We start from the raw sequence: 11,894 nt of genomic DNA on the forward strand, positions 1-11,894 counted from the left end.
AGAGGACTTATTCCAAAATACTTTCAAGAGAATCAACTAGACAGTCAGACTCAATCTATAGCAAAGTATATCAAAGAGCTATATCTCTATTTCTCAATTCAATCCGCAATCAAAAAAATAAGAATTTGCGAGCCCAGTTGAATAAGGAGAAATAACTTGAATGGTACCAAAGACCAACGTTCAAGTGTCAATCAATTTATATCAACAACCACAGTTTGGATTATCTAATTGATTGATCTTAACGCACAACCTGTGATATTTCTATTATATAACAAAATATAATGCGGAAAAGAAATAACACATACACCAGAAGTTTTGTGAACGAGAAAACCGCAAATGTAGAAAACCCCCGGGACCTAGTCCAGCTTTGAACACCACACTGTATTAATCCGCTACAGACACTAGCCTGCTACCATGAATTTCGGACTGGAACGTAGTTGAGCCCTAATCAATCTCACACTGATCAAGGTAAAGTTTCGCTCCTTACGTCTCTAATCCCAGCAGGATACTACGCACTTGATTCCCTTAGATGATCTCACCCACAACTAAGAGTTGCTACGACCCAAAGTCGAAGGCTTGATAAACAAATTCGTCTGACACAGAAAAATCTATTGGAATAGATGACTCTGTCTCCCACAGAAATACCTACGAGTTTTGTTCCGTCTTTTGATAAATCAAGGTGAACTGGAACCAATAGATAAATTAGACTTGTATTCCCGAAGAACATCCTAGTATTATCAATCACCTCACAATAATCTTAATCGTGTGTGCGAGGGACCGGAAAATTACGCCTTTGGCGCGTTGCCCCGCAGGCCGTAACTTCCCCGATGCGCCATGATGAGGCTATGCTCCTGGCCTCATCCCCAGGCAAATGCACGTCCATATGCCCTTGCAAGCATGCTCGTGGTGCGCCTTTGGAGTCCCTAAACGATGGAATTTGGCTAAATTCTGGTGTCCATGTGGATCTATAGATCAACATGTCTTGATATTTGGGTCGTTTTCCATCAAAATGGACTCCTCTTAAGCTAAATTACGACACTCGGGTTTTTAGCCTATGTCGAACGCCTTGATAGGAAGTATGAGCATCCAGTGAATGGAATGCAACTTTCCTCATCAAGTTTGGCCACAATCATCTCTTGCGTCGTGCTACTGAGCCAGATGATATGAGAGGCTAGAATGTCGCAATCATCTCACAAGTAGATGATATGAGCGACAAAGTGCTGGACTGGCAATGCTGCAACTCATTGAGGCTTCCTACGTACCCTTCCCTACTATAAAGGGATCAAGTACATACCGTAGTTCATCCTCGAAGGTACAAGAACTTAAACCAACCCGTTTGCGAGGCCGTGGCCAAGCAAAAAAGGTAATGGCCTAGTCCGTATAGGTCGTTCCATAAAAATGCATCCAAGTGATGAATACTTGGTTTGCGGCATGGCATAGTGATGCTCATGCTTAATACGCTCTATTGGGAAGGTTATGCAACTATAAACGAGACTTAGGCATCATTTATACTCTTCCGGCTAAGCTATGAAGCTTACTTGGTACATGGCCCGCATATATACCTTCAACCAACTACCCCTCCCTATATATGTTTAAAAGACATGTTTACAACTTTGATTGGGGTGGCAAAAATCATTCATCAACTCCCCAGGCCGTGATGGATGCACCTTACCACCCTGGCCAACAACGATGTATGGCTGTAATGGTTGTACATTCAGTTCTGGCTCACAGGCCAGTTTCACTGTCCGACCATGACGGCTGAACATTTACTGAGCCATGTCCCGTGAAAGGCCGTGATGGTTGTACTTCCGTCTTTGGCCCATAGGATACTTCAATGTCCATCTGTGATGGTTGTACATCTCTACGGATATCTCACTTGGTGCATGATCTGTATATGCACCTTCAACCAAGTAACCCTCCCTATATATGTCTTAATGGAATTTCTACAAGTATGGGAAGGGAAGCATATTGACATGCTTGCTTCACTATTCATGGTCATTGCTATGAGTTTATGAATGACCGACCAAGATGGCTGCTCACTGTCAATGCCAACTCCGATGTCCATCCATGTTGGCTGTCCGCTGCCAACCCGATGTGCAGCCATGTTGGTTGTCCGCTGCCAACCTGATGTCCAGCCGTGTTGTTTGTCCATTGTCAACGCATTGGCCAAGGGCCAATGTTCCTTTTCCTACGCAAAAGAAACTTTGGATGAAGCTTCATCTCAGGCCATGGCGCATCTTTTAGCATGCACCACGCTAAAAACACGGGGTGTTACATTATTCACCCCTTTAAAGAATTTCGTCCCTGAAATTCAAAACCAAAACTATTGTGGACAAACTTTTTGATTTGGATTTCCTGAGCAAAAGTCTCATACCATATGCTCAGATATCACAGGTTTCTTCAAGTTGTCGTGAACATCAATTTAGACCTTCTGAGCAACCGTCCCATACCGCCTACCCAGGAATCCAAAAGTGCCCACAACAATACCAAGAATCGCAATTGGCCAGTGCCAAGAGGATATCTCGACCAGGTATCTTAAATTCACATCCCATACTACACATTCAGGAGTCCCTAAAGTTCACAAGATTGATTTCAACAACATGCAGTACTGTGTGGAACAACTTCCAGTTTCCCACCGTCCCTGACGGTCATCCAGGTTGCCACTCGTAAGTGAGATGCTAGCCGGGCCTGACAACGCACACCATTGGCCAGTTGCCAACGTGTGGGGATGATCAGTCCCATTGTCTACCCACCGTCCCAGACGGTCTTCCGGATATCCATTCGTAAGTGGGGTGCCACTTAATCCAGGAACACTCACAGCACATGAACAAGCTCAACTCGATTCGCAAAGTAACTGGCATAGCAGTTGCAAACTCTTTCCCGCACAAAAGTTGACCTACTCTCCAACTTTAAGTTTTTCTTTCGAGGAAAATACTCACTAATGAGTCCACTCCGCACAGTCCTTAGTGTTTTCTCGGAAATTGCTCTGATACGAACTGTGACGGACCAGAAAATTACGCCTTTGGCGCGTTTCCCCGCAGGCCGTAACTTTCCCGATGCGCCATGATGAGGCTACAATCCGTGCCTTATCCCCATGCAAATGCACGTACATCTTCCCTTGCAAACATGCTCGTGGTGCGCCTTTGGAGGCCCTAAACGATGGAATTTGGCTAAATTCTGGTGACCATATGGATCTATAGATTAACATGTCTTGATCTTTGGGACGTTTCCCATCAATATGGACTCCTCTTGAGCTAAATTACGACACTCGGGTTTTTAGCCTATGTCAAATGCCTTGATAGGAAGTATGAGCATCCAGTGAATGGAACGCAACTTTCCTCATCAAGTTTGGCCACAATCATCTCTTGCGTCGTGCTACCGAACCAGATGATATGAGAGGCCAAAATTTCGCAATCATCTCACAATTAGATGATATGAGCGACAAATGCTGGACTGGTAATGCTGCAACTTGCGGATGCCTACGTACCCTTCCCTAATCTAAAGGGATCAAGCACAGACCATAGTTCATCCTCGGAGGGACAAGAACTTAAACCAACTCGTTTGCGAGGTTGTTGCCAAACAATAAAGGTAATGGCCTAGTCCGTATAGGCCGTTCCGTCAAAATGCATCCAAGTGATGAATACTTGGTTTGCGGCATGGCATAGTGATGCCCATGCTTAATACGCTCCACTAGGAAGGTTATGCAACTATAAATGAGACTTAGGCATCATTTATACTCTTCTGGCTAAGCTATGGAGCTTACTTGGTACATGGCCCGCATATGTACCTTCAACCAACTACCCCTCCCTATATATGTTTAAAAGACATTTTTACAATTTTGATTGGGGGGGGGGGAATCATTCATCAACTCCCCAAGCCGTGATGGATGCACCGTACCACCCTGGCCAACAACGTTGTACGAACGTAATGGTTGTACATTCAGTTCTGGCTCACAAGCCAGTTTCAATGTCCGGCCATGACGGCTGAACATTTACTGAGCCATGTCCCGTGAAGGGTCGTGATGGTTGTATTTCCGTCTTTGGCACATAGGCCACTCCAATGTCCAGCCGTGATGGTTGTACATCTCTACGTATATCTCACTTGGTGCATGGTCCATATATGCACCTTCAACCAAGTACCCCTCCCTATATATGTCTTAATGGAATTTCTACAAGTATGGAAAGGGGAGCATATTGACATGCTTGCTTCACTATTCATGGTCGTTGTCATGATTTTATGAATGACCGTCCAAGATGGCTGCTTACTGCCAATGCCAACTCCGATGTCCAGTCATGTTGGTTGTCCGCTGCCAACCCGATGTGCAGCCATGTTGGTTGTCCGCTGCCAACCCGATGTCCAGTCATGTTGGCTGTACATTGTCAACGCATTGTCCAAGGGCCAATGTTCCTTTTCCTACGCAACAAAAGCTTTGGATGAAGCTTCATCTCAGGCCATAGCTTTTAGCATGCGCCATGCTAAAAACACGGGGTGTTATAGTGTGGAAGCGAAACAAGATATTATGGAATCACAAACGATGAGACGAAGATGTTTGGGGATACTTTTTATCTTGCCTATCAGAGATCACTCTCGAGCAAATCTTAGAGAAGATAATACTCAATCACGATAGAACATGGCAAGATCATAATACGCAAATATAGAGAAAATAGTTGGGTCTGGCTTCACAATCCCAATGAAGTCTTCAAGTCGTTAATCTACAGGGTTTCGTGAAAAACCTAGGGTTAAAGGAGAATCGACTCTAGATTATGCAACTAGTATCACACAGGAGGTGTGGGGATTAGGATTCCCAGTTGCTAGAGTTCTCCTTTATATAGTTTTCAAACCTGATTAGATTCAAGCTAATATCTTTCAACCGTTAGATCAAACTCGGCTTGTTATACACAAATAAAATGTACCTGCATTTAGGTTTGAGTAACCGTACTTAAACATGTACACCAAATTGGCTCAACAATAGTTAACCTAAGTTATCCATATGAAAACTCTCATATCAACCTTGTTCATCTTAACCATAACTAGTTCAAATGACTCAAATGAAACTAGTTAAAGAGTTGTTCGATTGTTACATTCTCATAGAAGTATGCAAGAACAGAATTGAAGTAAAATCGATTTGATTTACTCGAATCAATTAATTAACATTATAGACACGGTTTGCAAAGATTGCATTCCTTATTATATAAATATATTAGTTCATGTACAAAACCAATTTTAGAACTTTAACCTTTAAGTACGCAAATGGGTACGCATACTTGAAATACCCGGACCGAGTCTGGGTTTCGCCAGTATGCAAACGGGTACACGTACTTCCAATCATAGCAGAAAATCTCGGACATGAACCTCACGTCAGTACGTATACGGGTACGCATACTTAGGTTCCCGGACTTCTCAAACCAACAGGTATGCATACGGGTATGCATACTACGGTTCCCGTACATGGATTACATATATGCAAGAATGCACGACATGTCACAATCCAATAATGATTAAGTGTTCTAAACTCTTATTTCAATCATTGAAACTTTGTTATAGGATGACAATAGCCGTTTTCACACATTATTAGCATCAAAGCAATTTTCAAGTCATTGAAATAATCATAATGAAAAATTCCAAGTCTATACCAAATGATTGTATCACACAAACCATGTAAGATGTTACTCGGCAATCTTCACATGATCATCTTTTGACTTTCTTCAAGAATATAAGATGAACTTGGTCGAAGTGAAAGCTTACCAACACATATTTCGAGAAATATGTAAGCGAGTTAAACTCAGCTCGAAATATCAAATGTGCATAGTATAAAACTATATAGCACTACGACTTATGTCTCAATATAGGAGATAGAGTATAAATAAACTTTCCAAGTGATAGACTGAGTTGCAGTCTCCACATATCTTTTGTTGATGAAGTTCCACAAGCTCTCCTTAGTAGTTCTTCGTCTTCAAATGATGAACGTCGTGAAGTCTAATGCTCAACTACACAATCTATCCTAGTCTGGGACATCTATAAGTAGACTAGAAATCAAGACTTATAGTTTTGATCACTAACATTGACAAACAAGCTTGAGATGCAACGCTTGCGAGTTCGACCGAGCAATGCTCTAATAATTTTGATCTCATAAGACCTCGGATCGTTATTGTCAAAAGTTTAGAAAAAAGAACTATCATAATGATAGTTCAATATTTGCTTATCATTCGACAAATCCATCTCATAAAAGACCTACTAATGGAAAGAGAGTTGACTTTGTCAACACAAGGAAAATATCTAATCCTCCAACTTGGAAAAAGATGGTTTCACAAGACATCCAAAAGTAAAATCATCCATGTCCTAAAATTAAAGATTTCGCTGTGAAACCTATGTATAAATGGCTCTCGAAGTCCACTATCCAAGCAACAAAAAAGATATCTAAAGTTGATCTTAAGAAAAACTCACAATTGTTGGTTTTAGATGACCATGATTACAAATTTCTAGTCAATAGACTTAAAAATAACCTGAAGATATCTAGTGTCACTTTTACGAGAACATGTTGTGATGTTTCACCTCATCACAAGACAAGGAAAAAGAAATCAATCATAAAATTATATTGATTTTAAGCTACTCTATTCACACTTATTATGCCATTATTTTCACCTATTCTTTACTTACTTTTTAAGAATTTCTGATAATAAAGGGCATAATAGACTTTTGTAAATAAACTCTTGTTACTCTATAAAAGTGAAAAAGGTGTTATTTTTGGTTATCTTACATAATCCAAAAAATTAGATTTCCTTTTGTACTCTAAATATGGTTTTTGGAAATACTTCCGGAAATCGGATGATTTCCGTTTTCGAACTTGAATTTCGTTTTATATGACTACATTTTGTTCATGTACTACTATAAAGGTTTATTTTAGTATTCAAAATTCCACATATTGCTTCGTTTTTCTCTAGTTATTTTCGAAAAAAATATATTATATAATGGCATAAAAAGACAATAATCGAAGAAGAATATGTGGAAGACCTAAGCAAAGAAATTTTTGTTTTCATAAACTCGTGCACATTACAAGGTACTTTGTCTAGTAAACTTCATACAATTATTTTTATTAAGAATGAAGAAGAAAGTGGTGATACAATTTATTTTTAGAAGATTCTTGACTCCTCTACCACTGGAAAGGGACGATTTGAACTTTACTCTGAATATTGTTTGTTTCCTATCACATATTCTCTTACTGAGGTAAGAGCCACCAATTTATGCGAAGAAGTCTTAGAATTAATTAGGAAAAGGGAACTACTAAAGGACCTGATTTCATATGCAAAACATGGAATTAACTTTCATGAGCAAAATTTATTTCACATCAAATGGTCATCTACTTGTAATGATAAAGATGTCTATAATATAAAGATGCTAGAATACTGCAAGAAAAGTCTGACAAAATTCGAAGCCGAATTTGAAGGGTTAACAGAAAAGCTCAAATAATCAAGCAAGATGCATCAAAAGATTAATAAGATTTGATTCTTATGTATAAACTATCAATTGTTGATCCATTTCTGTATAAGGTCTATTTACAACTATCAATAATAAATTTTTATTTTATAAATCTTGTGTTATTTTGATGCTTTGTGCATCTTGTGATTCTTATGCCTCTCTTTGCTTTCGTTTTATGAGATTTACTTTCGGTTTTTAGAAACCCTAATGTTTTGATCTCATAATATGTTATATCTTATGACTAAGTGGCTTTTTGATTTAGCATATTTTTGGATTCAACCTGTTGGGTTGTTTTATTAAATAATGAATAGTAGATATTAATTAAACTCATGTGTGAAGTCACGATTATACTATTATTAATGTATGTTCCATAAATTTTGTATTTAGTATACATATGAGTTTTAGTTTTGGCTTTTTACTTTGCATGTAAAAACTAAGATCTTGTCAACCTTTCTCTGGTAAAGGTTGTCTCTTTTTGTTATTCTTTTATCTTACAGGTAATAATAAAACTACGGGAGAGAGTTCTGTATTAAATTGGTGCTTAAACGTCTTATCTTTATGAGGTGAGTGGTTGTGAAAACTGAGGGAAGAATTATTTTGATAATATCTTTCCTAATATAAGAAACTTTGTTAGAGCACTACTCGATCGAACTCGCAAGCGTTTATCTCAAGCTTGTTTGTCAAGTTTAGTTGTCAAAACTATAAGTCTTGATTTCTAGTCTACTTATTGCTATGTCTCAGATTAGGATAAAATGTGTAATTGAGCTTTAGACTTCACGGTGTTCATCGATTGAAGACGAAGAACTACTTAGGGGAGCTTGTGGAACTTCATTAACAAAAGGTATATGGAGACTTGAACTCATCTATCACTCAGAAGTCTATTCTATTCTATCAATTGGGAAACCTAATCCCCACACCTCATGTGTGATAGTAATTGCGACTAGAGTCGATTCTCCTTTAACCTAGGTTTTCCTAAAACCATTATATAACAACTTAAATACTTCATTGGGATTCTGATGGCAGACCCAACTATTTTCTATGTAGTTGCTTGTTCTGGTCTTACTTTGTTCTATCGTATTAAGTACTATCTTCTCTAAGATTTGCTCGAGATTTATCTCTGATAGGTAAGATAAAAAGTAATCACAAAGCTCATCGTCTCATTCTTTGTGATGCTACAATGACTTTTTCTACTACCATATAGTTAAGTTATTGTGAGGTGATTGATATTTCTAGGATGTTTTTCGGGAATGTAAGTCCGGTATATCAATTGGTTCATGTTCACCGTGATTTATCAAAAGACGGAACAAAAAGTTCAGAGGTATTTCTGTGGGAGACAAATTTATCTATTCTAATAGACTTTTCTGTGTGGGACAGATTTATTTATCAAGTCTTCGACTTTAGGTCATAACAACTCTTAGTTGTGGGTGAGATCAGCTAAGGGAATCAAGTGCGTTGAGTCATGATGGGATTCAGAGACGTAAGGAACGCGAGTGTAACTTAATCAGTGTGAGATTGGTTAGGGATCAATTACATTCCAGTCCGAAGTTAACTTGTAGTAGGCTATAGTATGTAGCGTCTTAATACAGTGTGGTGTTCAAATCTGGACTAGGTCCCGAGGTTTTTCTGCATTTGCGGTTTCCTCGTTAACAAAACTTCTGGTGACTGTGTTATTTCTTTTCCGTATTATATTTTCTATATAATTGAAATATCACAGGTTGTGCATAGTTCAATCAATTGGTAAATCCAACCTTTGGTTATTAATTGAAATTGATTGACGCTTGGATATTGATCTTTGGTACCATCCAAGTTATTTCTCATATTGATCCGGCTCACATATTCCTATCTGTTGATTGAAGATTGATTTGATAAATAAAGATATAACTCTTGGATATATTTTCCTTGATTGAGTCTGACTGTCTAGTTTATTCTCGTGGAATTATATTTGAGTTAGTCCATACAGATTTCCTAAACGAAATATTGGGTGTAGTTGTTAGACCCCCGCTTTTTCAAACTTGATCAGTTCTGATCCTAGTTTGTCATATTCAAAGTAAGGTAACAATTTTTTGTTTGGTTTATCGTTTTCCTATTAAGAAAAGATTATTTAATGGCTATCCTTGCTTTTGTTTAACAAAATAAGGCACAATTGTTTACTGATAAGAAAAACTAAATCAATTCTTACTTTTGATTTTTGATATAGATATTTTTTTTTTGGTTAACAAAAAGAGGTTCAATTGTTTTAGTCCAGTTGATTTTTGATAATAAAAAACTAAGTTAATTCTGATATTAGTTTAGGCTTATCAAAACAAGATACAATTATTCAAGTATAATCGGTCCATTATAAGAGAACTATTTATCTAACCTAGTTTAGGCTTATCAAAAATGAGGTACAATTATTTCTGAATTATTGGATCCTGATAAGTAACTAAGTTATAATTATGATCGTAGTTTGACTTATCAAACTAAGGGGAAAAATACTTGGGGTAATTGTTTTCTTGGTAACAGACTAATATAAATTACTTTGGTAGCTTCGGTTTTAGTGAAGCTTATCAAAAATGGTATGTTAAATCTTCGTGCTTAACTCTTATAGGTTGTATCGAGTTATTACGAACTTGTAGCATCCTTTCGGTTTGCTTTTGCATTTTTTTCAGTTTCTTTGTCATTTTTGTGACAAAAGGAGGGGAAATATATATGGAGTATACAGTGACTTATGATCACTGAGAGAGGATACATGTTCCGAAAAGTATATACCTAACGAAAGAGTAAAACATTGACTGGGTGGGGTGTGTGTGGGGGGTGGGGTGGGAGGTATTATCATGTTGTGTAGTATTTCATACTACTAAAAGGCAACAACAAATATGTTTGGATTGAATATATACCTAGCTTTCATTAGGGGACAAATATTTCTGTTATTCAAATGCTTCAACAACGAAATTTATTTTATTAATATCAGAGGTTATTGTGTCGTTGAAACTTGGAATCAAGCGTATGAAGAATGAGTTAAGAAACTATTATGTAATGTAATATCTTTATCTTTAAATTATTGTGTTCTCCATATATATTAGAGTTTTTCACTAAAATTGACAAAGGGGAAGATTGTTTGAGCATTGCTCAGTTGAACCCGCCAAGCGTTGGTATCTCAAGGTTGGTTGTCATATTTTAGTTCCAAAACTCAAGGTCGCTTGATAAGATTACTAGAGTCAACTTCGTTGGGTTAAACTAGGAGTGTAGAAATGTTGAGACATACAGGTATTACTCTGAAGACTAGTAGAATCTGAACATATCGATAACAACGAACACATCATCATTCTACTCGAGGTTAGTACTACAAGACTTCACTTGTTTCCATTTGTATCCACGTTACTTTCAAGTCGTTTAGATTGAAAACATAACATACAAAGTTATATGAAACTCTAGTATTAGAGACTTGATCATCTTATTATGATCAAAGTGTCAAGAGAGAATATACAAGTTGTACCATAACTTTGGTGTATTGAATTACGAAGTATAACATTTATCTTTTGAACTTCGTAACTGCGACATAAATACTATCTTTGTAACTTGTTACTAGATTGTGTAATGAACATAGGATTGATTTCACACCTAGAAAACGATGTTTAACTAAATGAGTTTAAGGAAGTAGACTTGCGAGATTTAATTCGTAGTTGAAAGGAATCAATGGGATTGATTGTCCGATTTCTATCAGGGATCTATAGCAGGACCGATACCTACCCATTGGGGATCTATAGCAGGACCGATCCCTAATGAGGATCTCTAGTGGGACCGATCCGCATAGCAGAGTTATATTTTCAGTTTCACGTATTCTCTAGATTTTGTGTGATTTTCGAAATATGAGTTTGATATGTAGGAAAGTTTAAGATGCCGACATTTGAGTAATTTGAGCATGTGTAAAATCTTATTCTTTTATCATTCAAAGATACCTCATGATACTCAACGTGAGATCCAAACCGAAATGTTTGAGAATTTTTTGTTAAGATTTTCGAATTTATATGTTTTATTTTTCCAGCAAGTAAAAAAAAATGTAAGATATATCAGAAAAGTATACTTGTATAATAGATATATAAATACACGGAGATAGGCTTGCAATGACCTGTATGCCTTATGCATGAACAGGTTTCAGGAGCCAGTGATGCATGTAATAATGTATCAACAGTATCCTTTATGGCTTTATACCATTCACGGGAACAAGGGAAGTTGGAACGGTGCTGAAGCTAAGTTCTATGGAAACATTCTTTCTAAGCATGCTTACAATGGAAAATGGACATGTATTTGCGTGGAGTGAAGTGAAGTTTTATGTCTCGGTTACTAGCATCAAAGTGGCGCACCATGGAGTAATGGTCTCCATGTCTAGGCGCGTTAGGCATAATTTTCCGGTCTGTCACAGTTGACATCTGAGCAAG

The sequence above is a fragment of the Papaver somniferum genome, chromosome 2 (assembly GCF_003573695.1).
Source record: "Papaver somniferum cultivar HN1 chromosome 2, ASM357369v1, whole genome shotgun sequence".
In the NCBI taxonomy this organism is placed as follows: Eukaryota; Viridiplantae; Streptophyta; class Magnoliopsida; order Ranunculales; family Papaveraceae; genus Papaver; species Papaver somniferum.